Raw genomic sequence first — 27,117 nt, 5'->3', positions numbered from 1 at the left:
AGATCCAAGTATGGATCTTTTCTTCGGAGTTTTTAATTCATATCTCTTTACCCTCTGAGTTGGTCATTCACATCCACTTTAACCCCACTGCCCTTTGTGTGTGTGTGGGGGGGGGGGATTTGGGAGACTGTTAGTGGAGAGCAGCAATTACCACCCCAGCCTGGAAAACCTATTCAAGACAGGCTGGTCACTTCCCCCTGAATCCCAGGACTCTGATAATTGTATCTCTCTTCTTCTCCAGACCAGTGGATCATTGCTAGAATCCCTCTAAAACCACTTTCTTCTCCCCCTCCAAAAATAATAATAATAATAATAATAAAATAATAATAATAATAAAGTCCAGAGGTGTTGGTGTTATTTAAAGCAATACAGATGGTATTTCTCTCCTGTATTCTCTATGATCAGCCACATCAACTTTTCTTCCAATCATGATCAAGCCAAACTTGCTTCTGCCTTCACACCTGTGCTCTTGCTGTACCCCTGTTGTTTTTCCCAGAAAGATCTTTGCTTGGCTGGCTCCAAACTGGTCAGCTCTAGTCTTTTTGGACTATGAAAATCTAAAGCCCTCCTCCATTCCCCTCTATCACCTAACCCTGATTCGTTTCCTTCATACCACTGTTACTATCAGAAAAGGTTCATTAGTGTACATGTTTCTAGTTTCTCTCCTGCCTGTAGAACATCAGCTCTATGGGGCCAGGGTCCAATTTCTACTTCTGCATCTTTGACATCTAGGATAATACCTGAAAGATCATAGGCATTCAAATAATTGTTTCATTAAAAAATGTGGAAGTTCTTATTATGTACCAGACACTATTTACATATGCTATCTTATTTAATCTTTACCCCCAAACTATGATATAGCTACCATCCCCATTTAACAGATACAAAAGCTAAGGCTTAGAGACATGAAATAACTCTTATAAATGTCATAGCCAAGATATAAGCTCAGGTGGTCTGTCTCCAGAGCCCATGCTTACAACTGCTACTCATTTAACTTATACATTGTATATAAACCTTTCTTGAAGTTTCAGATTGTGTCAAAAAAAAAAGATTTCCAGTTTCCAGTTCCACATGTAAGGAGCTTAGAAGTTGCCATTCCATCTTAACAATAAGTGAAAACCTGAACAGACTGAAAAGTCAACAACTCTTCTTGGGTCTATAAAAGAGTGGGGGAGGAAGATACAGGATAAACTGCTGCCCCCAGGATTGGAGAGACAGGTGACTATGGGGAGTATTGGCTTACCAGAACAGAGACTCTTGAGTGGAAGCTGTTTGGGGAAGCAGTGCCAGGCTAGAAAAACCTGAACTATCATTGGCGAGTTGCTGCAGACTCAGTGTGGACAACTCTGAGTGTTAAAATGTCCAAGGGGACCCCATCATGGAGGGGAGGAGGTACAATGTATGAAATTTACCTCCAAGAGGTCAACTAGGTTCTCATAGTAAGTATCAGAGAAAAATCCCCTTGTTCTTCCAGCAAGAGAGGGGGAAAAGGAGCCATTTTGAAGTATGTCAGAGCACTCGGTTCTCAGCAAGACCTGCCTACTTAAGTAGTTAACCAGAGTCCAGTCTACTGGGGTTTTATCAAAGCCTAATTGATCTGGGGAAAGGGAAATGCCCAATTCCAGTCAGCTCTAGCCTTCTACATGGAGGGAGGGGAATACTCAACCCCAGCCCACCCTAGCTATCCTGTTCTACATAGGAGGTGAGAAACAACTGAGAAACACTTGTGGAGTTCACAGGCCAGAGGCATAGGCTCACTAAAATATGAAGACCTAATCATAGGGACTGCAGAACACTTCCCTCCCCTCACATCTTTCCATAACATTACTAAAGGCTTATTTTTCACAGTTCCTTTTATCTAGTACATCATGCCCAGCTACCAAGAAAAAATTACAAGGCATACTAAAAGGCAAAAACAAAACAAAACAAAAAACCGCACACAATTTAAAGAGACAGAGCAAGATATGGCAAGAATATTGGAATTATCAGACTGGGAATTTAAAACAATAATCATTAATATACTCAGGGCTCTGATGGATAAAGTAGACAGCATGCATGAACAGATGGACAGTGTAAGCAGAGATGGAAATCCTAAGAGAGAACCACAAAGAAATGCTAGACAGAAAAAAACACCATAACATAAATGAAGAATGCCTTTGATGGGTTTATTAGTAGACGGGACATGGCTGAGGAAAGATCTCTGACCTAATGGATGGCTCAGTAGAATCCTTGGAAACTGAAAAGCAAAGAAAACAGGACTGAAAAGGAAAATAAAAAGAATATCCCAGACAACTACAAAAGATGTAACATATGCATAATGGGAATACTAGAAAAAGAAGAAAAAGAATGGAGCAGAAGAAATATTGGGGGGGGAACCTTCATCTAAGCATATAATTCAATCTACAGAAAATCAAAGATTAAAAAAATGATTCTGAAAAAAGCCAGAGAAAAATAAAGTTCAGTCAATTTCTTGCCTTAAGGACTTCTCAGAACATATAATATGCTAATGTACCCCCAGGACTTGTCAAGATAAGGACATATATCCCATTCAATTTTTTTAACCACCTACTCCTCTTTTTCATGAAGATTTTCTTGACATTTCTTTGAACTGTACCCCTGAAGTTTCTCTGGAAATTGTTTTCACATTCAGTCTGTATCTTCAAAAACACCTACTTATATCAGAACCATAGATCCACCACTGATTCATTCATTCAACTGTTTTTTGAATACCCGTCATGCACCACGCACTTCTCTAGAAACTATGAGGTGTCAGTGAGAAAAACAAAAATCTCTGTTCTTTTTTAGTTACAACATTCTAAAGAGGGGGAAGATAGATAAATAAACCATACATAAGTAAATTCTATCATACTGTAGAAGGTGATATTCTCGGGGTGGGGGGAGGTGAATACAGAAAAGAGTGAGAGGGTGAGATCTAAAGAAGGGCCAGAAGGAATAGCAGTGAGGGAGAGGCAGATGGAAAGGATGGATGTGCAATTTGAAATAGGGTGCTCAAGGTGGGCTTTATTGAAAAGGTAGTGTTTGAGCAAAACCTTGAAGGAGGTGAGAGAATTTGCCACATGATATCTGAGGTAAGAGTATTTTAGGAAGAGGAATCTGCCAAGGCAAAGTATCTAGAAACCTGGATGAGCATTTTTAAGAAGAATAAAGAGACCAGCATGCCTGGAAAGAAGTAAGAGGCAGTATAAGTGAAAGATGAGATCAGAAAATTAAGGCGGGTGTGACCATGTAAGGTAAGTCATTGAAAAGCCTTTGGTTTTTATCCTGAGTGAGATGGGAAGCCACTGCAATGTTTTGAGCGGGGAAGTGATACAATCGGCCTTACTTTTGAAGAGGATCCTTCTGGCCAATATGTTGGGCATAGAATAGCAGGGATCAAGGAACACTCTGGATACCATGTTGAACGTAGAATATAAAAAAAGCAAAGTTAGAAGTAGTGAAATCAGTTGTAATAATACTGTGAGAGATGTTGTGGCTTAGACCAGAATGGTAGCAGTAACAGTATAAGAAGGCACAAGGGTTCTGATTTATTTTGAAGGTACGGCCACAGGATTTCCTGATAGTATGAGAGAGAATGAGAAGAATTGAGGATGACTTTAAGTTTTCTCGTCTGAGCATCTGAGAGAATGAATTTAACAACAATCGAGATGGAGAAAGTCTGAAAGAGTGGAAGAGATTCTAGGTAGGAAATCAGGGGTTCAGTTTTGGGCATGATCACTTGGGATGCCCTTAAAACTTCCAAGATGAGGCATAAGGAGTTGGAGTCCAAGCAAGAGATTCAGTCTAAAAGTATAGATTTGAGAGAGGCCAAAATAAATGGATGGAGTTTAAAATCATGAGAATGGAAGAAATCACCAAGGGAATAAGTATGGAGATCCAGAAGAAAAACTGAATCAGAGCTGAGCCTGAAGCCCAAATAAAAAAGGACGTGTTTCTCAGGAAACCAAACCCAAAATCCTTGACTGGAGGGTAGAAGCAGAGTAGGTAGTAGGAAGAATTATTATAAGCTTCAGCTTCGGGGACTTGAAGAAGGTATGTCTAAAAGGTCTCAACTCCTGAACCACATAATGGCTGCCTGGAGTTCTGTCTGAGGAAGATTCTGGGACCCTGTCTGGGTAGGAAAGAAATTAGTGATTAGTGTTATCTGCTACAGTTGTGGAGTGCCAAGTGACAGCCAGCAGGGCAGCATCAGATTTTTACCATTCTTTGCTGAAAGGAAGGGCCACGTGACTAAGAATAAGCAGCTACTGGTGTTTGGAGAGTTCACGGAAATGCTCTCAACTTATCAAGTCAGTTTATGTGGTTTGTAGCAATATCAGTATACAACTTGTTGCTGAAATTATCTTGTGTGTAAGAATAATTTTATTGCTCTTGAGCCATTAGCATATGTTGGACTTAGGTGTGTGAAAGGTGCTCCATAAAAGAAGAATAGAGAAAAAGAAGATCTGTAACAAGCAGGATGGTCTACATAATTTGTGGGCTCAAGGCACAAATGGGAAAAGTCAAAACCCAAGACAGAGTGGAACTTTTAGCTCTGGCTCTGTGAAAAGACTGGGCAAATTCTCCCCCCTAAATGCAACCACAGTGCGGGAAAAACTGACAAATACAACTATTTAGTGCTTTGGAAACCAACCAAAGGCACAAAACAATCTGAGAAGTGTTTATGTTTTAAAAACCACTGAGCTTCATGTAGGAAGAGTGGGAATCTGTAAAGTCCTAGCCTGAGACTTCTCCATCCAACTCACCACAGCTTATAGGTTCCACCACGGTAGGGACAGCAGTGATGATCAGCAGCCTCACTGCCAGTGTTGAGACTCACCCAATTTGGACAGGTGGGCAATGCAAACACTTAACAAAGCTGTCAATAGAAATGATCATCTTGGAGGTCAATGGGTGAGGAGAATCATGGGCTCCCTCAGTCACAGGTCACATTTGTGGTCAAAGACATCATACTCCTGGCTAAGGCTATTTACATATCCAGTGGGGATTGAGAAGAGCATAAGCATTTCACATACTTCTGGTTAATCCTAGGTCTGAGTGCATGAGCATAAGACACTCCAAAGGGCCCAAAAGCAATTAAAACTTAGGAGACTTCAAAACAACATGAATTTGAAATGTGCTCCCTTACCCAGCCATAAACATATCCAACAGCAATGGATAGAAGCCTTACTAGTTTGAGGTGTTAGAGCACAGTTGATGTGCAATCATTAGTTGACCAGTAAGCTGTACAGACACAGGAATGACCTCTAGCAATCCAGGTTTAAAAATGAAGGTTATATGTAAAACAACAACAATTTAGCAGAGGCATTAGTGGCTGCTGGGGACACAGACTTCACAGATGTAGCCCAGGCAAGTTGTTAAACAAACAAAACACCAGCAACAACAACCTCCAAGGGAAAAAATACCAGAATCAGAGTAGCTACAGTGTATTAACTAGAATGTCCCGTTTTTGAGAAAACAAGAGACATGCCAAGAAACAAGAAAGTGTGACCCATACTCGGGTTAAATAAAAAAAACAGTGAATAGAAACCATCCCTGTGTTACCAGTTATTAGCAGACAAAGGAAGGCTTCAAAGCAACTATTACAAATAGGTTCAAAGCACTAAAGGAAACTGCATTTAAAGAATTAAAGGAAAGTGTGACAATAGATCAACAAATAGAGATTCTTAATGAGGACATAAAATTATTAAAAGTACCAAGTGGAAATTCTATAGCTGAAAAGTACAATAGCTGTAAAAAAAAAAAAAATTCAGTAAAGGGGCTCATCAGCAGGTTTGAAAGTGCAGAAGAAAGAAGCAGTGAACTATAAATTGGTAGAAATTACCCAATCTGAAGAATAAAGACAAAAATGAACAGAGCCTCTGAAACCTGTGGGATAAGATCAAACGTAGCAACCTCCATGTAATGGGAGTCCCACACGAACAGAATAGAGAGGGACAGAAAAATAATTTGAAAAACTAAGAGCTCCGACCTTCCCAAATTTGATTTTTTAAAAGCATTAATCTATACATCTAAGAAGTTCAAAGAAACCAAAGCGTGATAAATATAAATAGATCCACACCTTGACACATCATAGTCAAACTGTTGAAAGCCTAAGCCAAAGAGAAAATCTTGAAAGCAGCAAGAGAAAAACAACTCATCAAATATAGGCAAATATCAATACAATGTACAGCTGGCTTCTCATCTAAAACCATGGAGGCCAGCAAGCAGTAGAATGACATATTCAGAATTCAGAAAGAAAAATAACTGTCAAATAAGAATTCTGTATCTAACAAAACCATTCTTCAAAAATGAAGGCAAAATAAAGGCATTCTCAGATAAACAAAGGCTGAGCAAATTTGTCGCTAGCAGATCTGTCTTGCAAGATATACTGAAGGAAAGAGGTCCTTCAGGAAAAGACAACCAGAAAGCAACACAAATCCACAGGAAAAAACGTGGAGCAGTGCAAATAATAAATACATAGGTTAGTATAAAATATTCCATTAATGTATCTTTTCTCATCATTCCCTAAAATCTTTAGAAGACATAAGATTTTATGAAATAGTAATGTTAATACTGTACTTTTACATTTAGAATATGTAGTTTCAATATATATGACAATAATAGCACAAAGGGAAGAAAAATGGCATTATATTAGAGCAAAGTTTCTAAATTTTAAAATCAATATTTATCTGAGGAAGGCTGTCATAAATTAAAATGCATATTGCAATCCCTAGAGTAGCCACTAAGAAAATAACACAAAAGAAATATAGTAAATCCACAGAATAGTGGAAATATAGTAAATCCACTAAAATATTTGTTCAACAGAAAGAAGGCAGTCAAGGAAGAGCAGATAGTCAAAAAAGACAGGAGACATATTAGAAATCTAAGGCAGGTCTTTGGTAAAATTTCCCCTTTTTGCTCTTGTGTGATTTTAGTAAAGAGGGAATTGAAGATCTATAACAAGCAGGACCGTCTACTTAATCTGTGGATTAAAGTCAAAATGAAATGCAGGGTCCCTGTTTGAAAAGTATTAGGAATTTCAAGATGGCGGCAGCAGGTTGTAAAGAAAAACAAGGGGCCCTTCTGAGCACAGGGCTCTGTGACTGCATGAGTTACTTACCTATGAAGCTGACCTAATGACAAGAAGTTACCATATCCCATTTTTCTACTCTTTCCATAAGCTTCCTTTGGGGATACAGTACCTTCAGTTCCAGTCTTTCCCTGTTGTCTTTTCCTTTCCCATCCTTGAATCCCAAATCTCCAGCATTTGGGAAGGACTCATCCTTCACAACTCAAAGTCCGAGAGACAGGATCCAAGCTATCACATCCATGTGAGGCAGCTGTGACTACACTCTGCTACATATTTTTTTTGCATTAAAACCTGCAGTTCCCTTACTTGTGATGACCCTGTGGTTTCCAAGGGCAGTTGTCATTGTCAGCAAAGGCAGCAAGGCAGTCTCCACAAAGAACATCCTTCCAAGTAGCTGATATTCCTGAATTCACTTGACAATCTGTAGTGTACAGGGAACTCAGGAAGGGGTCTGGGGGACCATGCTGGGGCAAACTGATGGGCTTGTTAGGGTGCTGTTACCTCGTGGTTCAGCTGTGCAGTGATCTCATCGTGTCTTCATAATCAGGCTTTATGACTACCATACAAATCATTGACTGGAATGCAGTTCACTGGTGTCAGACACACTTGAGAGCACTCTGTGAGATCATGGCCCTAAATCACACAGGCCAATTCTACTCGGGCTTTGATAGGTAAATTTTGCCTACTTATACTTTATGATAAGCTCTGGTTCCCCTTTGGTCCTTCAGACCATTGTCATACTTGCTGTCCTGAAAAAAAGTAAGTGAATTTGATGGCGAGCCTGAAACATGGTTGTCACCCATGAATATTATGAGTCTTTTGGTTTGAAGTCAGAGAAAATCTGGCTCAAAACAGGCTTAATTAAAAAAGGAATTTCGACTCTCACGTAGCTGAAAAACCCAGAAATAGTACAAGCTTTGGAATAAGTTGTAAGTGGCTGAGTTATATCATCAAAAACAATTTTTTTTGTTTTTCTTCTTAATCTTCTGTGGCATCTTGCTTAATCCTATAGTTGGATTTCTTTGGAGATCCATAATGATTTCTCACACCTTCTTGATCCTTCTTATGCTGTGTCAATGTCCAGCAAGGAGAGAGAGAATTACTGTCCTTAAAGCTTACTGCCTCAGAGAGCATTGTTCCCAGAAGCCCCCGCAGACATCTCCTTGCTTATCATTGGCCTGCACCTTGTCTTCTGGCTTGAGTTAATCACCGTGAAAAGGCCGGTGGGATGTGCTGATTGGCTTAAAGCAACCAGGCTTCTACTCTAGAACTGAGCGGGCTGTTCTTCCTCCAAGCACATGGGCTGCATAGTAGAAGCAGTTCCCAGATGGAGAGAGAATGCTGTGTGCTGGGAGGGTGAAGGCATCAAAAGCCCACTACCCCCACCAATGGGAAACATTGACTATTGTGAAGTCAGTGACCACCAGGCCCTGAACAGCCCTCCATGTGACTGTAGAGCCAAGATGTTGAAGACAGCTGGGAGGAGGAGCTGGGAACACTGGGCTGCCTCCTACCATCTAGGTTGCGGTCCAACATGTGAGAAACACCAATACAAATGAAAAGCCATCGAATGCGCCCAATTGTAAATATCATCCTGGCAGACACTGACCTAGGAGGTAGAGTCCTGGAGAAGTGTTTATTTCTGCTGTAAAAAAGGTAAGGGGAATTTTCTTAATATTTTTGGATATCCAGTAGTAATAATAATCCCTACCATCATGCACACCTGGGGAAAATGCACAGGAAAGCAGAAACTGCAAAGATTGAACCTTAACTACCAAGGGGATGAAGGAGTGAATTAATGTTAAGATATTCACTTATTGTACTGGTATTGATCAGCACCTGCTGCATACTTGGCCCTGACCTAGGCACTGTACAGGATATGTCGAGTTTAGCATAGTGTTTCAGAACACAGGCCTTGGAGTGTCTCCGACCTAGAAATGAATCCTGGCTCTGTCACTCCGTCTCTCCAAGCCTTGGCTACCTCATGTGTGTGATGAGGATGCACCTACCTCCAGGGTCCACTGTGAATATCAAATGACAGAAAATAAATTTAAGAAAATAAAGCGCTCACCCAAGTGATTGGCACATTTGTAATCACAAGAAATGGCAGGTGTCTTACTCACAGTTAGGAGCAGTAGTGGTGTTACACGTGAAAGGTCAATAAGACATGGCTGCTATTCTTTAGATGCCCATCAAGGAGAAGAGATGTGAAATGTGTACAGGGGCTGAATGTTGGAGGAAAAATAGGGATAAAATGACAGAAGTTTGCAGGAAGATGAAACTTTTCTGTGCGGGGAGCCGAGAAGCCTCCCTGATAGGCATTTTACCTGCAGAAGCTAGTGGGCTTGTATTTAACTTTAGGTGACGTCTTTTGGGTCTTTTCTCTTATGTCTTTTTAAGAAACCAAATCTTAAGTGTCAGTACAAAGGCTGTAAAAGCAGGCCACGTGAGTAACATTGACACTCGCTTAAGAGTACATTCTCTCCAGAGAGGGCGAGATGCTGGATGTCTCCATTGCTCTGTCCTGCCTAGTGTGGGAGATGAGACCATGTGGCAAAAGGAGTAGCTGCTTTATTCCTGGCTTAGAATGGGGCTATTAGATTATACTCCCATAGGCATTTGATAATCTGTTTAACTGAGCTCAGTCATTTGTCTTGTTTGCTGACTACTTAGCAGATGGATTTGTGATTTTGGTAATTACTATATGAACGTTAATAAGACAAGATATCTTTTATTAATTACTACTTTGTGTGGTTTGTTTTTCAAAATAGCAAAAACTAGGTGACTCACAAATATTAATGAGTCACAAGTATTAGATGTGCAGAATTAGGATTTGGAGGTTATTTGTTCTGGAATGGCTGTCCCCTCTTGAATTTTTTACTCAAGAACAAAGATCAGAGCTCCTGTATTGTACTCTGCACCCTAGAAAAGGCTAATTTGGTCTGCTCAGCCAGAAACTGCTCAATTAAGAGAATGCTCGTTTATACCTTTTCCATTTTAATTCTCTCCAAAGAGGTTTTGGTGTTTAAAGGTTAAAATACTTACGGAGAATCTAAGTTATGTCATAAGAATAATTTTCTAATAGAATTAAATGAGATTTGGACCTGATTTTTAGAGGGAAGTGGGTACTGCTGATGTATCCACTCCCCTACCCCGCACATACACACACACACAGAGCAGAGCATAATAGGGCCCAACGGTGTGCCAGAGGCTGGGAGCAGATTGGTAGAAGTTTCATCCTGCTCTGTGGCTCTCTCCCCTCCATACACAAAAGCATCAGCAAGCCATCCTGAAAAACCATTTCCTGGTAGGGACTGGAAGTCCCACAGTTTTGTAGCAAAAAAACAGCATCTCTTCTGGGGTAACTCAGTTGGAAAGTACTTCTGAACAAAACAATCAGGTGGCATGTTGTTACTGCCCTCCCTGAAGAACTCATTTAATGACTCCTAGGAGGGTACAATTTCCTTTAAAGATCCAGTGCCTACAGTGCTTTGAACTGCCTGCATGTCTTATTGTTGACAGCTTCAACAAGCATTTCTTGAGCACACACTGTGTGCCTCACACTGTCTTAGGCTTGGTGAAGGCTTTATAGTGCACAGTGAAGACAGCCCATGCCCTGAGGGATTTATAGCCCATGTCCCTGGTTATTACGGGGGCAGCCATGGTGTCAACTGGCTTTTGCACTAAACTTAAACCAGCACATAGACTCAGAGGAATAGTCTGCTCATCTCTCTGCCCAGCTACCTTTTCAGGAACTCAAGTAAATCCTAATAATTACTATAACTTTCATTTATTAAGAGCTGATTATGTGCTAAGCACTTTACATGCGTTTTCTCACTGGCTCTTCACACACACACACACACACAAAAAAAAACCTTTGGTAATTATATTTATAAGCCCATTTTATAGGTGAGCAAATTCTGATTAACATCAAAAATCACACTGTTATTAATCAGCCGTTAAGTGGTAGAGCTGTGTCAGCAGCTGCCATTATATGCAAAGTAGAGTAACTTAATTTTGAAAATTAATATTTAATTCAATGACTGTTTTTTTTTATCTTATTACAAGCCACAGAATTGGGACTACTGAGCTGTTTTCAGCTTTAGAGCTGCTCTTCTGGCATAATCCATAAATTGAACACAGGGCTTTTCACCTGACCACATAGCAAGGATCTAGAGATACTGGTTGGCTGCCACAGGGACCTCTTTACAAAGTATGTCCAGTTGGGACCAGTGAATCTTTCAGTGATGCTTTCTTGAAGAGATGTATGGAAGTGATTGGCTGCTGCACCATGGAAGTAGGCATCGGTATGGGAGAATGTGTGGCTACTGCATCATGTCTCAACTGGGTGGTCTTTTGCTCTGGCTCTGTCTTTGTTGCCTGGGCAACCTCTCTTAGAATGTGAGCAACTCACTTTCCCTTTTTTCATGTAGATCTGTGGGAAGAACTAAAAGTTAGAGCTATGGGTTGCTTGTTATCCACTACCACCTATAGCTGAGAGATCAAAGCAATACTTGGGGGAAAGCACACCATTGGGCCCAAGGTGCAGAAAGACTCAGACTCACCCAGCATCTCTCAAGGTAGCTTTGAAATCAGATGGGAGAAAGATCACCTCCTTGAATCCCAGCGGCTTTCTATACTCAATTTTTTGTGTAAGTTGAATATTCTATAGTAGTTTCCTTTATTTTTCCTGTTAGAGTTGGAGGAATTTTGAGAAGGCAATGCTATGGAGTAAGTGCGAACTTAGGTTTGGGAATCAGTTTTGGGTTCAAAGTTTAGCTTCACCATTTGCTAAGTGTATGTCTGTGGGCAAGTTACTTAACTCTTCTTAATCTGTTTCCTCATCTACAAAATGGAAGTGCTCAAATATACATCTTGCATATAATTGATTTCCATTCATTTATTCAGGGTCTACTAATGTGACAGGCAATTAGCTCAATGTGAGGGAAGCAACTGTGATAAGAAGGCTCTGCACCTGCCAGCCTTCACAAAGATTAAATCTACCAGCAGAGTTTCATATCCAACTAGTCACTATAGGTATTGAGTTACAAAAGAGGAAATGGAATGAATCATGGAAGCAAACAACAGAGAACCCTATCTAGTTTAGGTAGAATTGGAGACAGGTCTCCCTGAGAGAAAGATATTAAAAATTTGAGGAAAAGTTCAAGTTATCCAGGTGAAGGGTAGAAGAAATATGTTCGCAAGGGAGTGTATTTAAAAGCCTGTAGGCGAGAGAGCACAAAACATAGGAAGAACCAGAAGCGTTTAAGTACAGTGAGGCCAAACCATTCACGAGAAGAGCAGAGTGCATAAGATGAGGTTGATGGCATCTTAGAGGGTCTCATAAACTCTGTTAAGACATTTGGACTTTATCCTAAAGGTGATGCAGAGTCCTTAAAGGGTCTTAGTGGGAGTGACATGGGGAGGAGTTGTAAGGATGGAGTAAAACAGTGTGTACACTAGGCTTAGCATAGTGTTGGCACCTCATCCCCCGCTCAGTAAGTGGTATGTGCTGTTGGTATCGTTTGCAACTTCTTCATTACTCTTAGCATTACCAACTTCAGTTAAAAGGCCAAAATCTTGCTGTGCTCTGTGGAAAGAGACTTAGGGTGGTTTGTTATGGAGCAAACATGTTCGTTCTGAAAGGCCTGTAAAACTATTCTCAACACCATGCAAAAAGAGGTGGGAAGCCCAAAGGCAAATTTCTCTTCATGTATATTCTTCCTCCTCTTTCTCCACGCCTCTGCCTGCCACCTCCTCAGTGAGTTCTCATGCAGTGAAGTCATCCTACTTTCTGGCACTTCTGTCAATTTCATAATGGTTTCTTTGCTGGAGCCTAAATACAAAAATGCAGGTGGGCCAGATATGTTTTCAAGAGAAGGCAGGGGGGCAGGGAGGCGTTCTCATGCTCACGGTTTGAGAGAGCATCTGTGAAAAGCACAGGTAGGCTGCAAAGTGACACGGGTCCCTCCGTACTTGAGATGACTCACTTTTGTTTTGGCTGAGGGGAGATGTCAGATTACTTGGTGCTTTACTATTAAATAAATACTTTGCATCCTCAGGTAGCAAATATCATGACAGGGCTCAATAAAAGCTGAGGAAAGAAGAACTTATTTTTTTGTTCGTTAGACTATTCACTTTCCTTGTCCTCTGATCTGGCTACATGTGCGTTCATTCATTTATTCCATGTATCTTAGATGCCAATCATATGCCAGATATTGTGTTTGGTGATGGGGGTACAACAGCAACCAGGACATAGAAAGATGGAGAGAAATGACTTACTTTTTTTCTCTGTCACTCTCTACTGAGTGTATATACTTGTAATCATTTGATTAACTAGGTATATGATGAGATCATACTATACCCTTAGAAGGATAGAATGTTCTCTGAGTGATCAAAACAATAGGTAACATCGGGTTAGAATTTTCTTTTTTATTCTTCTGGGTTGGAAAGAATTTAAATAACTCAAATACCATTTTAAAAATATTAACACCTTGCCTCTTTTTGTTGTAGATCATGTAGTGTTTATAATAAATATATGAATGCCAACTATGGGCCAGATGCTGTACAAACCACTTCAAAGTGAAGAAAGTTATTGATTTCCTTTAGAGATGTTATGCTAATGCATTGTCTTCAAGGAGCTTTCAGTGGGAATCACAGCTGGCCCCAAAGTGGAAGTCATGTGTTTGACTAGTCTGGTTTTCATAAATGACTTCTCCATCATCCCTGGAAGGACAAGAGGCTTTTAGGGCAATAAGGTGTAAGTTTCCTTAAGACAGCTGCATTGCAAAAAGGCACGAGGAAAGAAAGGTGCAGGAGGTTTCCTTTGTGTTTGTTTTTGTTAATGATTTTTAAACATTAGCCAAGAGGAGGTGAGCCTAAGAATTGGGGCAGAGGGGAAGGAATTAATAGAAGTTGATTTTTGCTATAGTGGCTCAGAATATACAATAATATATGAGCCAAATGAAATCATATCTGGGCAGGGGACAAAGGGCAGTTAATCCATGAGTCATTCATTAAGGAGATGTGATGGTTAGAGCAGATTCCTTCTTAAAGTCTGCACCTAAATGTGACAGCTAAACTCAGGGTAAAGGAGAAGCAGCTTTGCAATACAGCTTTGATGTCTAGGGTGCTAAAATTTCACAGCAAGGAAACTGTTATGAAGAAGTCCTACCATTGGAGGCGGTATGTGCTGTGTGTGTGTGTGTGTGTGTGTGTGTGTGTGTGTGTGTGTGTATGTGGAGGGAGGATAACTTCTCTTGACTGATGGGGTGGGAGAGGGAAAAGGTGCATGAATGAGAGAGGTAGGTTTGCAAAGGGCTGTGGGAAGAATGTTTTCAGCTGAATGCCAGGATAAGCAATTTCGAATTTATTCTGAGCACAAGGGAAGACATTGGAGGATTTTAAGTAGAAGAACGGCATGATCTAATTCATAATAGTTAAAAATGTTTTTCTCTAGCTACTTGTAGACTACAGATTTGAAAGGACAAAAATGGAAGCAGGAGATCCAGCGAGAAGGCCATGCCTTAGACCAGAGGAGTGTCAGTGGAGATAGATAAGGACTTATTTGAGAGCTATGTAGAAAGCATATTTGCTGGATTTGCTGATAAAATAGATTTGGAGGAAAGGAAAAAGGAAAGAAAAATAACACATTAGCTTTTAGTTCCAGAATGCGTGCATTTTGACTGAGGCATCCCGATGAGAATGGTTTTTGTGGAAGCCACTGTTGATTCTAATGCAGAGAGTGGTGGGCTAGTTAGTGAGATACTTGTGAGCTAGAGGGGAACTTCAAGTCCCTGGGCGCCAAATTATACCACACAAGATGGGTCAACACCTAGTAGGGCATTTTGGTGCTCCCATTTGGGCTACCAAATCTGCTTTTTGCATCATCATGTAGCCAAAGAAGATGGCTTTGCTCATAAAACCCAGTCCTATAATATCTATTCACTAGCACGTGACCTGTATCCTTTCCCAGTGTCCCCATCCACGGATGTTTCATGCTAAATTTAGGGCCAACCTGGCCAACAACATATTTTTGCAACAAAAGTAGTTTCATTACTTCCTTTGGATACCTCATTAGTTCCCACATTTGAAGTACTTTGTTTAGTGGGTTGTGCCATGAGATCAAATTTGGAGATGGTTGTGAACACACCCTGAAGTTGGAGGTCACCAGAGATGAGAGATGGTGCCCAGGAAAACATACAGACCATTAGCTTTTGGTTATGACCTTTATATAGATTGTAATGAGGTACCAGTGGGACAGTTGCGTAAACTGCCACCCACCTAACTACTGTTTCCAACAGCCCCCATGGATGGTCTCTGAACTCAACTTACACAAGCTTGACAAATGGAAACCATGAGGCCTTTTTTGCATTTCATCTTGCTTTCTTGCTCATGATAGAAGGCCTCTTTAGGGGAAAGAGAAAATATACTGCAAGAAATCTTTAAAAGTATTGTAACATTCAAAATGTCAATATTGATTTGAAATGATTGCATCATTTTCTGAAATAATGATTTGTGTGAGGAATGTCATGAATTATAATTAATTTACATATGTATTAAAGTCCACTTTTGAAGAAACCCTCTTTTCTCTTCCAAACATTAGAAATTAAATATTTATACTTGTTGTGATTTCATATATACATAGTTAATATTGCCTCTCAAAGCCACCTGCTCTCCACTGTATGTCATTTTCTCTGCTGATTCTTTATAATCCATAGATTTGGAGTTGGGTTAGCCCCAACTAAAAATCCTACTGAAGACCACACAAGTGGCGAGTAAAAAGCATGAGCTAGTTCCATTTCAGCAGAATACAGGAGGTAATTTGGACTTAAATAGTCCCATTGCTTTAAAGGATCTCTCCTTACCGTTTAATTCATTAAAGGATTTAAGAGTTTAGCTTTTAGTCCTTGAAGTTGAATTCTTGAGCAGTAACCAAAATATATTTATTATATTTGTTTGAGATTATGGTCAAGTTTCTCAAATTCTCCATGTCTCAATTCAGTTTCATCTTTTCAAAATAGAGATAATCATATAAGTCAAGAACCATGTCTTATAGGGTCTTTATAGGTAATGGTAACTAGGAGATTGGGAAATGAGGGAGTTGTTTAATGTGACAGATATAGAAAAATGATCAAAAATCAGGAAATAAAAAAAGGAGGCCTAGTATGCAAAGAGAATTTTTGTCTTCCTGGAAATACACATTAGCCTCTATTTCTTTCCATTCTTACTAAGCAGAGAACTTCCTTGAATTTTTCTGCCTTGGGTGTAGGGGTAGTTTGAAAGTTTGGTATAAAATGACCAGTCACAGTATTATGGGAGACAATAATAAGCCTCAGGGATCCTTCCTACCTTTCTCAAACACAGGGCCTCCTCCTCCTGGCCAGTCACATGTGAAGAACGCCTTTTCCAAAATTCCCATTCTTTCCCTCTGCCTTCTCCCATCAGCCTAGTAATGATAACAACAAGTATTTGTTTAGCCTGGTTTTTGTGTTAAGTACTTGGCTCTCTTTGAGCTTCTGAGCTCACAGCAAATAGACCCTCCCAGCCAACTATAAACTCAGTCTTTTTTTTTTAAGATTTTATTTATTTGAGACAGAGAGTGAGAGAGAGAGAGAGGGAGCACATGAGAGGGGGGAGGGTCAGAGGGAGAAGCAGACTCCCTGCTGAGCAGGGAGCCCAATGCGGGACTCGATCCTAGGACTCCAGGATCATGACCTGAGCCGAAGGCAGTCGCTTAACCAACTGAGCCACCCAGGCACCCTATAAACTCAGTCTTGCTTCCAAAATATGTTACCCTTATGACCAGACAGTCTCCACACGACAACTACATTCAAGAATGGCTGAAATGAAGCATTAGACAGGGATCCACCTACTGGGTTGAGCACATGGTATTTTCAACAACATTTCCTGCATGTTGGGTGAAAGTCCTTAAGACAGATAGGATTTTCACATACCAGTTTATAATCTCCCAAAGAACATGGGACTCATCTATCCTTTCTCCTATGATATTTCCATACCAAGGTTAATACTTAACACATAGCAGGGACTTACTAAGTGTTGGGTATGAGTGAGTAAGTGAATGAATGAATGAATGAACAAGTGAATGTTGAAGTAACAGAGAAGATTGTGCACTAGGTCCCCTCTTTGCAAATGTGCAGTATGCCTCATCATCCTTCCTCTACTCTTGCTCTCAATCATTGAGAATATTGGTTTCCTCCACTCTACTCTTCATTGTATAACTCCTATTCATTCTTCAGTGTTAGCTCAGAGTCACTTCATTCAGGAGGTGACCCCTAGTTCCTCAAAGGAGAAGACCATTCTCCTTAGGGTATCTTATACCTCTCATAGGAAACTGACTTATATCAGTTACTTAAACACACTTACTTAAATCAGAGTTTCAGTGCAGTGGTTTGCCCTCTCCGTGCTATGCTGAAACAACCCTCAGTGCAGAGAATGTGCCTGTATGCACTGTGTATAACCTGCCAAATTTAGTGTGCTTCCTGTTCTAGATGCTCAGCAAACACTTGTGAACTAATAAATATGCAAAGAAGGTGACTGCATATGGAAGAAAATAGGAACTAAGTGTGGCCATGTAGGAGGAAGAATCTTTTGGACTCACTATGAGGAAAACAAGCAATAAGAACCTGTGATACTGTGACTTACAATAGAAAATAGATATATTTGGTCTTCATCCCTGTTTCTGGCACAGAGCTCCCGAAAACCTTGGAGTTGCCTAAGCAATGAGAGCCATAAATGTGTCTTTTGTTACATAAAGAGGTGACTTTTGGAGAATATCTGAGGCTGAGGGCTGGTTGCCAGTTTAGCCAAGCATGTGCCTAGATGGTTAGAACCTCTGGTGGCACTCCAGCCTCCAGGGAGGGGAGAGCAACTCAAGGTTGATTTCAATCACCAGTGGCCAATGATTTAATCAATGTTGTTTATGTAATGAAGCTTCCATAAAACCTCCAAAAAACAGGGTTTGGGGAGCTTCCTGGTTGGTGAACACATGGAGATTTGGGGAGAGTGGTACCCTCAGAGAGGGCACGTGAGCTCTGAGCCCTTTTCTCATGCCTTGCCTTGTGCATCTCTTCCATCTGGCTGTTCCTAACTTATATCCTTTCATAATAAACCAGTAATGTACTAAGGAAAATGTTTTTCAGAGCTCTGTGAGCCGCCCTAGCAAATTAATCAAATGCAAGGAGGGAACCTCCAATCTGTAGGATAGATAGTATCAGAATTGAGTTGAATCGTAGCACAACCAGCTGGTGTCCCAGCATTACGTCATATGGAGAAACCACTCCTCCACATTGGAACTGGTCCCAGAACCTTTTAGAACTGTTAATACAAAAGGCACTAGTCTTCCACGTGAGGCCTTGTATGCCCTGTACCTCACTGAGGTTGCCCTAACAAGGATGGAGCAGTGGCAATATTATTTTTATACCAATCACTAAACAATTATTTATGGTACACCCATTGATTACAAGTTACTGTGCTGAGGATAAATTGCCAATCAAAGCAGAAGGCATTCCTGCCCTCTTGGAGTTTAACATCTAGTGGGAGAGAGAGCTGGTAATCAGATAAACAAATAAAAGTGTAAGTACCAACTGTGATCTATTTTAAAAACCAAGAAAATATCTGACAGATCTGAATTAAGCCCTAAGGAAATGATGGAGTATAATATGAAGGAAGTATAGTAATGAAGGTTAATTATGTGAAAAAGGATGCTAAAGCATTTTTAGACTAGGAATAGCCTATGCAAAGGCCCTATGGCAGACAGAGGGAGATGGAGCATGGTGCGTTCAAGAACCCAAAAGAAGACCAGTGCAATTGATGTGCAGAGATTTTCAGGAAGAATATTAGAAGATAAAGCTGGAGAGGTATGCAGGGACCAGACCATTCTAGGTTTCGGGGACATGTTAATGATTTTCTACTTTATTCTAAAAAGAGCCTAAGAAACTACTGAAAGGCTAGGAGTAACACAATCAAATTGCATATTACAATATAATTATTTTAGTATGCTTGGGCTATTTTAGTATGGTTGGGCTACCATAATTGAATGCCATAGATTAGGTGGCTTAAATCATAGAAATTTATTTGTCACTGTTCTGGAAGCTGAAAGTCCCCAAGATAAGGGTGCTGGAATGATCAGGTTTTGGTGAGAGCCCTCTTCCTGGCTTGCACAGAGCTTTCTTGCTGTGTCCTCAGATTCTTATAATGATGCTAACCCCATCATGGGTACTCCACTCGCATGACCTCATCTAATCCCAATCACCTCTCAGAGGCCCTACCTCCAAATACCGTCACATTGGGTGTTAGGGCTTAAACATATGAATGCGGGTAGGGGACAATTGAGTCCATAACAGTAATATACTATTAATAGCAACGTATGTGCCAGGCAATATGTTTAGGGTGTGAATTATTTCATTTCATCCTCACTAGACCGCTATGAGGAAGGTTTCTAGTGTCAGCACATTTTATCAGATAAAGCAAGGGATGCTCTGAGATCAGAGCCAGGACTGGAGTGAAGCAAACTGCAAGCCTATGGCACAAAAGTTAAGGAAGGAGGTACTCACTCACAGGCCATGCCACTACCCTGAGAGTGAACACCTTATATTTTGTGCGCTAGGCCCCTCACTTGTCTCAAATCCAGGTCAAATAAATTATCCTGGGTTACTTAGAAGTTCATAAATAATCAAAGCATGTTTCAAACCCAGGGCTGGAGAGCTCTTTAAGAGGTTTTCTGTCTCTAAAATTTTCAGAATTTCCAAATGAACACTCTGCTGCCCACCTTATTGTTGGCCTCCCATAAAAATGAAATTATTTGCAATGAAAGATTAAATTTCATATTAGGCTTCAAAGTGTAAATCGCTCAACTCAGCTCAAATGGATTCAGAAAATGAAAACTGATAAAATATAGTATTCACTCCATGGAATGGACTATCTTAACATTATTCAGGAGATGAGAAAGAATGAGTCAAATATTTAAAAAGTAAACAGGTTTTCTCGTTAATTCTAAGCCAACAAAATGCAAATTAAATCTTCTAGCTGCAATTAGATAAATGGATGTCAATCAGATATGAAACTGCTAAAGAAATTAGCCTTGGGGTAGTCCTTAATCTGTTTGGGCTTTTTTTGTGGGGTGGTATAAATGTAATCTGTTATCAGCACAGGTATGATTGAATTATTAATAATATTGTGCAAGGCCACCTAGAAACCAGAGCTTGGGGACTCTTAAATCTATTCTAATTGAAACAGAGAATCAGTGGACTGGAAAAGACCCTGACTCTTCTCGAGATATGTCACAGTATGTGACACAGAGGACACGTGGGGTTTGCAATGCAGTGGCAGCTGCAAGCTGACCTTTTGGCAAATTTAATCTGCAAATGGGTTCCTGTTTAAGATAGTTAATGCCTTCTATTATTCAGGAGGCTTCCTTCTATATTTTGGAAAGGCAAGTTAAAAATATTTCATGCAAGGGTATTATGCAGATTGTCTGTCTAACAGGAAGATTATGGATGCAAATAAATCAGGTTTCTAAATGAAAGATTTTACTGACCTCTTAAGAGGATAGTAATACATGCATAATTGTGAGGAAAATGCTCCCAGACCATCAGGATAAGAAAAGGGTCACATTGTCATTCCTTGAAGCATATTGAGGTTAGAATAAAAATCCAGGAACACCCAAGAAGCTAATGAACTGAACTCCAGAACTACTTGACTTAATGCTAAGTTACTCCCTTTTTCCTCCAGTTTTGATAGGGGTAGGATATCATACTCTAGGAGGATGAATGAGGTCCTCATGGGACCCCAAGTAAGTCACTTAATCTCTCAGTGTAAATTTCAATTGTGGGAATAGTTGCTGGTTAGAAACAGCTGGGGTCACTGACCCTGCTTCTTTCCGTGACCTCCCCCTGCCCTCTCTCACCCCTAAGGGAACTCCTCTCCCACTATTGCTTCTCCATGGACCATCTGCCTTTTCTTGGGTGACTGTCTCCAGGAGCTCTACTGAAGGATCTTAAAGTAAACCTAAAAGGTTAAGAGCACGAGTTTTATGTTGAGGGGAGCATGGAATTAAATCCCAAGCCTGGTACCGACTAGTATTTGCCCTCAGGCAAATTCCTCCATACTCAGGTTATCAGCTTCTCCTACAATGTGGAAACAATAATATGAACCTTGAAGGACAGAGATCTCTAAACTTGCTTATTTCCCAGAGCTCTTATTGTCTCAGTAATTGTTTCACAGAACCCCTAGGCAAAAGAGGTATCTAACAGTATCTTTATTAAGTAGCTCCAAACAACTTAATACATACTTTCATCCAAATAATTCAGTAGAATTTTGAAAAAAAATAGATAAAATTTAAGAGAAAAAAACTTAATTTAATCTTTATGTAATCACAAGTACCTGTTCAGCACTGAACAATTTCCTCAAACTTGGAACCAGATTTGCACTTCCATATTAATTTTTGAACCATAATTAATTGGAAGGAACAATCACTGAAAACTAAGCTTTGCAAAAATGTGACATAAAGCACAATCTAATGTTGAAACTGTGATCTACCTCATGCAAACGGTTTGCGTGGCATCTGACAGGTGTGTTTTCTTCAAAAATGTAAAATGTGCCAGAGCACCCCTGTGAGTTTGCTGTGGTGTCCAAGGTAGGTCATGTCACTTTGGGTACCATGGTTTTGGGGATCATATATTTTGATTTTAGGGGATAAAATATTGGAATGTATATAAAGAACTTGACTTCTGGGCATGTTCATGGCTTGAAATATATAGTTATATATATAACTATGTAATATTTATAAACTATAAAATATATAGTTGCAATAACCCACCAACTCACTGATGCAAAAATGCATCTTTGTTTATTGATTTTAACTTCCACTTCTGCTGATGTCAGAAGATTTGTCTTGCCACTTCATGGTAATCCAATGACTTTCATATTTAAACTGGGAATTTAAGATCTAAACAATCAACTTCACACATACCTGACCCTTCTGTATCTTCCCCTTTCCCTATCACAATGGCATCCCTGTTCCATCCTCTGTCTTCACGGGAATCAGCTAAGGAGTATTTACTTTTTCTGGCATCACATATGGGCCTCTATCCCTGTGGTGCTGCCTTCCAGATATAACTCATCTTGTCCCTACTCCAGATGGCACTTATCTTATCCCCACAAGGCATAAAGCAGCAAGTCGTTCCCAGGTGTTACTCATTTTATCCTCTACTCCAGGTGTAAACTCATTTTGTACCACCCCACAAGAGTAATTTATTCCTCCCCTCTCCAGAAGTAACTCATCTTGACTGGTCTTCATGATGGTGTTCTTTGATGTATATTGTCTTTTTATTTTAATCTGTTGTACGAGGTATAATTGACATATTATAAAATTTGCTAATTTGAATGTACAGTTCAATAAGTTTGGATGAGGGCATACAGTCTTGTAACCATTCCCATAATCATTATATCAAATAGTGCTGTCCAACAGAAATATAATGTAAACCATTAATTTAATTTAAAATTTTCCGGTGGCCACCTTATTTAAAAAAGTAGAAAAAAACAGGCAAATTAATTTTAATAATAAACATATTTAACTTAATATATCCAACTATTATTGTTTTGACATGTAATCAATATAAAAATATATCAACAACGTATTTTACATCTTGTTTCACATTAATCCTTTGAAATTCATTGTGTATTTTACCCTTACAGGATATCACAATTCATACACAAAATTTTCATCAAAAATGCATGATTTGTATTTAGATTTTATAAAATTCACAGTCCAAAAAATGGATTTTAAAAGGCCCAATTTGCTCCAAACATACTTAAAAGTTTTCCATTATAACTGTTAATTTCATTTATATTTAATTTAAATTATATATAATGACAAATCCAGTCCCTTGGTCATATGAACCATACGTCAGGCACTCAATTGTCATATGTGGCTAGGGGCTACCATATTGGACAGCACAGAAAATATTTCCATTACCCCAAAAAGTTATGTTCTGCTCTTTTGAAATCAACCCCCTCTTCCCACCATCTGGTGCTAGGAACCAATGATCTGCCATTTGTCACTATAGTTTATCTTTTATAGAATATCATATTCATGGAATCATACAGAATATAGCCTTTTGTTTTGCGATTCTTTCAGTCACCACAAGATTTTGAGATGTGTCTAGGTTATGTTCATCAGTGGTTAGTTCCCTTTAGTTGTTGACTAGTAAGTACAATATTGTATAGAAGTACTGCAGCATTCACCAGTTGGTAGACATTTGGGTTGTTCCAATTTTTTGTCTATTATGAATAAAGCTGTTGGGAATATTCAAATACAAATATTTGTGTGGACATATGTTTTTATTTCCCCTGAATAAATATCTGTGAGTGGACTGAATGGTGTGTGTTTATAGAAAATTGCCAAATATTTTCCAAAGCGTGATTTTGCATCCCACCATTCTCATTCGAGCTTGTCAATTGCTCCACATCCTCACCAACACTTGATACAGTTAGCCTTAGCAATTCTCATAGGTATGCAGTGCTTCTCATTATGGCTTCAATAGTGTTGAATATATTTTCCTGTGCTCATTTGCCATTTGTACATTTTCTTTGTAAGTACCTTCAACTATTTTGCCCCCATTTTATCAGGTTGTCTTTTTATCATTGAGTTGTAAGTTTTTTTTTAAATAAGCTGGATAGAAGTTCTTTATCAAATATGTTTAATTTATATTTTCCCCCAGTCCTGGCTTCGGTGTGACTTTTTTCTGTTTCCTGATACTGATGTTATTTTCTGTTACTGGTGAATGTGGTCATGCAGTATCTCCAGTCCAATGTTCACATACTCATTTGACTCTTAGCAACTTTGGGTCTACCAGCATGTTCTTAACTGTTTTTGCTTTTCTCTCAGGGAGCTAGCTATAGGAACTTCTAGCATTCTCTTTCACCCAATGCTGGGATTACAGGACTCCAAGCAGATGTACTCAGCAGTCTATGTGAACAATTGCCACAACCATCACTCAGGCCCTACAGTTGTTAGACATGAGGTTTCTCTGTCTCCAGAAAGTTTACAACCTCAGGGCTATACTTTAGAACTTGAGGCACCAGTCCCCACTGCTGTCTGTGAGATTTCTCATAATCTATCTGTGATTTCTTTCACTCATCTGCCTTGCTCAGGACTGAATTTAAGGAGCCTTATCAGAAATTCAGGGGACATCCAATCTATAGACTTGCCCATCTGATCTTCATACTTCCTGCCACTTGGTCAGACTCTGGTTTCCTTTCATAATAATGCTCTTATGCAATCAGCTTGCATTCTTCCCTTTTTTTCCTTCCTCATAGAATAAATGCCAAGCTTTCAATCTGCCAGGCATTGGTACTCAGTATTTAAAGCCAAGCTTTTGATCTTCAAAAGTCCTTTTTATTCCCCGCCCAGGCAGCAGACTCTAAGATTAATATCCCTGCTATAAGTTCCAAAAGTATAGTTAGAAACTAATAAACAAAGAATATAACACTTGGGTCTTTTGGGGTCTGCCTTCTTTGATCCTGGGTTGAGCGCACAGAGAGGGCTACGTCTACTGCCCGAATATGTGTCCAAGGGAAAGTGAGAGTCACCCCCTAATTCTACAAAATATTATCCTACTGCTGTTGGCTCTCAGTAGGTGAAAAATTCTCTAAGAGGACAATCCCTGAGAAGATGAGATCACTAATGACTCAGAAGCTGAAAAGCGAGAGCACATTTGGAAAATGAAAATAAAAATGATTGTTATGTTGATGATGATAATGGCAGAATCTCCCCATTGTTGCATGTTTACTTGTGCCAATTCTGACTCAAGTATTTTGGTTCTATTAGCCTATAAGGTTGATAATTATTATTTCCATTTTGCTATTGAAACTCAGGATTCTGATGTAACTAACTTTCCTGAGGTCAAAAAGTTTTCAGTACCAGCGGCGGAGCAAGATGGCGGAGGAGTAGGAGACCTAGATTCCGTCTGGTCTCAGGAATTCAGCTGAATAGGGATCAAACCATTCTGAACACCTACGAACTCAACAGGAGATCAAAGAGGAGAGTAGCAACAACTCTCTGAACAGAGAAGCGACCACTTACTGGAAGGTAGGACGTGTGGAGAAGTGAATCCGAGGCGATATTCGGGAGGGTAGACGGCGGGGGAGGGGCCTCCGCTGGCCGCTCCTGGCAAGTGCTAGAGCCGCGGAGCACAAAATCGGAACTTTTAGAAGTCGGCTCCGCTGAGGGATGTCGCTCCAGTGGCTAAGCGGGGGTGGAACCCTCGCGGGAGAGTGGGGTCTCAGGACCCTTGGGGTCACAGAAAGACCGGGGGAGCCTGAGTGCGCAGGAGCTCCCAGGTATCAGAGCAGGGAAGCCGGCTGCAGAGACGGAGCTGAGGCGCGGGCTCTCAGCTTGGGGTTGCCATAAACTGTGATCCGCGGCCCAGTCGGGCCACTGCTCCTGCAGCAGGGACCCAACAAGCGGCAGATCCGGGGAGACTCCCCTTCCTTCCCGGGGAGGAGTGGCGCGGGAGTGCACCGCAGGGATCTGCTGGGTCTGGAGACTCCACACGGGATCGGGTGCCAGAGACAGAAATGCTCGGTCACAGGCCGGGCGAGCACGGAGAGTGGCCGGAGACCGGGGACACGGGAGTGACTGCTTTACTCTGGGGACGCACTGAGGAGCGGGGCCCCGAGTTCTCAGCTCCTCCGGGTGGAGATTGGGAGGCCACCATTTCTGCCCTGGTCCTCCAAAGCTGTACCGAGAGCTTGCAGGGAACAAAAGCTCCTGAGAGCAAACCGGAGCAGCTTCCTTAGCCCGGACCGACAAGGGCGGGGCAATTCCGCCTCCGGCAAAGACATTTGGAAACCACAGCAACAGGCCCCTCCCCCAGAAGATCAACACAAACAGCCAGCAAGCCAAGACCAAGTTGATCGATCAAGGAGAATAGGAGAACTCCAGCGCTAGGGGAATACTGCACATAGATTCATGGCTTTTTTTTTTTTTTAACATGATTCATTATTTCATCAAAGTTAATTTTTGTTGACTGTTTTTTTTTTATTTTTCTTTTTCCCTTTTTCAACCAACATCTTATAAATCCCTTTTAAAAAAAAAACAAAACACTTTTTATTTTTCATTTTTAGAGTCATATTTTATCCCTTCATAGTAGTTACCCTTATTTTTCGCATATATATATATAAGTTGTTCTCTCTTTAAAATTTTGAGGTACAGTTTCTTCTAACAGATCAAAATATACCCTAAATCACTAGTGTATGGCTTTGTTCTAGTCTCCTGACTAATCACATTCTCTCCCTTTTTCCTTTTTTTTCTTTCTTAAATCTTCTTTCTTTTTTCAAACAACTTATCTTACCAAGTCCTTTTATAAAATCTTTTATAATTTTCATCTTTACAGTCATCTTCCATCCCTTCATTGTATCAACCCTTATTTTCTACATATATGTCTTTCTTCCTTTAAAATTTTAGGAGGCACTTTTTTCTAACAGACCAAAATACGCCCAAAATCTAGTGTGTGGCACTGATCTATGCACTAGCCTGATCATATTTGATCATATTCTGCCTTTTTGTATTGTTTTGTTTTTGTTTTTATCTTTTTTTTTTCTTTTTCTCTTTCTTTTTTCTTTCTTTCCCTTTCTTTTCCCCTGGTTTCAGGTCTTTTCTGATTTGTATACAGTATATTTGCTGGGGACGTTGTAAACCTGTTAGCATTTTGTTCTCTCATTCATCTATTCTCCTCTGGACAAAATGACAAGACGAAAGAAATCACCTCAGCAAAAAGAACAAGAGGTAGTACCGTCAGCCAGGGACCTACTCAATACGGACATTAGTACGATGTCGGACCTAGAGTTCAGAATCATGACTTTAAAGATACTAGCTGGGCTTGAAAAAAGCGTGGAAGTTATTAGAGAAACCCTTTCTGGAGAAATAAAAGAACTAAAATCTAACCAAATCGAAACCAAAAAGGCTATTGATGAGGTGCAATCAAAAATGGGGGCACTAAATG

The 27,117-nt window shown here is 40.1% G+C and overlaps 1 protein-coding gene across 10 annotated transcripts in view; it reads left to right on the top strand.

Annotated features, from left to right (window-relative positions):
* Positions 1-27,117, top strand: part of PPP2R2B (protein phosphatase 2 regulatory subunit Bbeta) — a 445,076-nt gene that overhangs the window by 118,283 nt on the left and 299,676 nt on the right. For 2 of the 10 annotated variants that reach the window (XM_027605535.2, XM_027605530.2), the window contains exon 1: positions 8,550-8,746. The exons of 7 other annotated variants lie outside the window; for them this stretch is intronic. The gene's annotated coding sequence lies outside the window, so the exon portion shown is untranslated. Of the gene's footprint in view, positions 1-8,548; positions 8,747-27,117 lie in introns of those variants that run through there. One more of the 10 variants, XM_027605532.2, reaches the window with a different exon arrangement.

Source organism: Zalophus californianus, chromosome 5 (genome assembly GCF_009762305.2).
Source record: "Zalophus californianus isolate mZalCal1 chromosome 5, mZalCal1.pri.v2, whole genome shotgun sequence".
In the NCBI taxonomy this organism is placed as follows: domain Eukaryota; kingdom Metazoa; phylum Chordata; class Mammalia; order Carnivora; family Otariidae; genus Zalophus; species Zalophus californianus.
This window is presented reverse-complemented; position numbering and strand designations above follow the sequence as displayed.